This window comes from Arvicola amphibius, chromosome 9, assembly GCF_903992535.2.
Source record: "Arvicola amphibius chromosome 9, mArvAmp1.2, whole genome shotgun sequence".
Taxonomy (NCBI): domain Eukaryota; kingdom Metazoa; phylum Chordata; class Mammalia; order Rodentia; family Cricetidae; genus Arvicola; species Arvicola amphibius.
The window spans coordinates 116348423-116351066 of record NC_052055.2 but is presented as its reverse complement, the minus strand read 5'-3'; positions in this window follow the sequence as shown (position 1 = coordinate 116351066).

Below are 2644 nucleotides of genomic sequence, written 5' to 3'. Positions count from 1 at the left end.
CTCTGGTAAATAAACGTTCTGATAAATGTCACACACACACACACACACACACACAAAGGAAATTAAAAACTAGCTAACCACAGCTGTGACTGGGCTCTCCCTGACTGCTCTTGAGACACCCCATGAGGCATTTGTCTCCCAATCACCTGGCCTCCTCATCCCCCCTGGGCCCTGAGAACCTGTCCTCTGCTCCTGGACCTGCTGGAACTGAACGCAACTGTCCGTGCAGCTCTCACTGCCCTCTATGCTGCTGTAGAAGACAAAAGCACAAGGGCCCGGCAACTCGAGACCCGGAGAGCTTCTTGAGGATACTGGGGTGTCAACAACTTGAGAAGATGAACCTTGTAGATCTACCACCGACTCTGAATAGTCACGTGGTACCCATAGAGCAGCTGATGTGATCACCTACAGCAGGGGCCTTTGTGGGTTGTTTTTTTTTCCCCCTGTTTTGTCTTTGGAGACAGTGAAGCTCTGGGAGCTGAGATATTATTGGTACATTGACTCTGTGCCTAAGCAAAAGAAACAGGCCTTTCTCTGAAACACGCTCAGCATTTTCATGCCTGAAACAACACCCCTGAACCTAGAATGATCTCACAGATAACTCACGCATAAGAGGACCACAGAGGGCTTTCCGCACAGTCCTACTGCAGTCCCCCATAAGCCTGACGACATGTGGGCAGAAGGAATGATAGAATAGCTTACTTGTCCTTCAGACCATGACAGTGTGTTATTCCTCACAGGGCATGTATGTCTTGTTCCAGTCATTCTTTGGCCCAACAGACAGCAAAGTATGTCTGTATTGCTCACTGTCCTACAATCTCACCCAGAGCGGGGAAGAAAAGACATGTGGCTTTGGTATCTGAATTCTCCCTGGTGGCTGGGAATGACACTTAACTGAGGGGCATCCTTGAGCAGGTGGCCAGCTTCACAGGATTCATCATGTGTTGGCACCCAGAAGGTACCTTATCTGAAGTACCACAGGCCTGGGTAGTACCACAGTAGGTGCTGGAATGATGAGCAGCCTGGAAACGGAGCTGAGGAGGAGGAAGGCTGACTAACCCTCCTATGGCTTTGGAATGTGAGCAGGAGGTGATCTTTTCTCCTCCATAGGCATGAAGGCCAAAAGGACATCCCTCCAGAGCCCTCATCCACACAAGCAGATTTTCATGGAAAAAATGGGGTGTCTAGAATCCTTGCTCTGGTGTGAGGCCTGAGCCTCTTGCTCATGGCCACCATGCAGATGTCACACTCAGGCACACCCTGACCCAGACAGATGCTCACTCTCAGGAGCACACATGCTACAGCTCAGGAATGCACACACACACAGAGAGAGACAGAGACAAACAGAAAGACAGACAGATGCAAATACCACAAACAAGACACTCAGTCATATGCATGCTCACACCTCTGGCCCTAGTTGCTCCCTACCCACTCAAAAGGCCTCTAGAGCAGAAACAGCAATAGCTGGTGCTGCCATGATGCTAGTCTAGACAGGGTTCTGGGTTCTAGGAACTGCAAATGAGAAGGGATAGGGGCAGGTAGCTAAGGCTGGGCCCTGTGTGGCATTTTCCTCTTCCTTACAAGAGATGCTGTTCCCCAACTACTGCTAGGAACAAGGACACAAGAAACTGTAAAGGCGCCTTCAGCCAACTTCTCAGAGGTGAGATATCAGAAGAGAGAGATGACCAAGGGAGGAAGGCCCTGAAGACAAGGACATCCATAGCAAAGCCACATCCAGTGTGGGCTTACCAAAAGTAGCTCCTCCTGAGACAAGGGACAGGACACGGGGGGTGGGGGGGGAGGAGCAAGCTCATCACCCCCATTACTCTTCACCCTCAAGAACTACCCTGAATTGAGCTACTTTGAGTCACACTTACTCCAGGCTGGAAAACCGGAACCCTAGCACCCGCCTATTCACCCTGCCTGCCAGGGACGTGAGCAGGACCCACTCAAAGCCCACCTTTTGGAGTCTTGTAGAAAGGGGTGATATGCCGATGTCAAGGTCCTCTTACCCCCTCCTACCTCTATGACAGGTCCTCTTGCCTTTCCAGGGACCCTTTCAACTCCCAAGGGCCTTGGGCACAACTCACTGTCCAGGGCACCCTAAAGACACTTGGATCCCCTCACTACACTTGGGAGCTCAACTCCACATCCCACCCGATTTCAATTAAGATATTCGGGGAGGGTGGGTGGAGCAGAGGAGAACCCCGGTCCAACAGGGTGGGAGTAGCTCCTACTAGGCCAGTCCTGGGGTCCCTTCCTTTGGGGAAGTGAGGAAGGAACTTGAGCAAAGGTCCGGGAGACCTGGCAGCCCAGAAACTTGCTAGGAAAAAAACGTCATCAGGTACTACAATGCAGACATGGTCCAGCCCCACCGCTGCAGCAGCTTGTGCTGGCTGCTTCCTCCTCCTCGCCTCCCTTTCCTCCCCTCCCTTTCCTCCCCTCCCTTTCCTCCCCTCCCCCAGCTTCTTCTCCGGCTCCCCTTGCTCTCCCCATCCCGCTCCCCCTTAGAGGCTCCGGCATCCCCACCCGCTGACCCCGCCCATCCGCGGGGCCGCAGCGCCTCCCGGTGGTCGTGCTTCCCAGGAATCCGCCCGCCCGGGGCAGGGTTAAAGTGGGAGGCCTCTGGCTTCGTCCCCTCCCG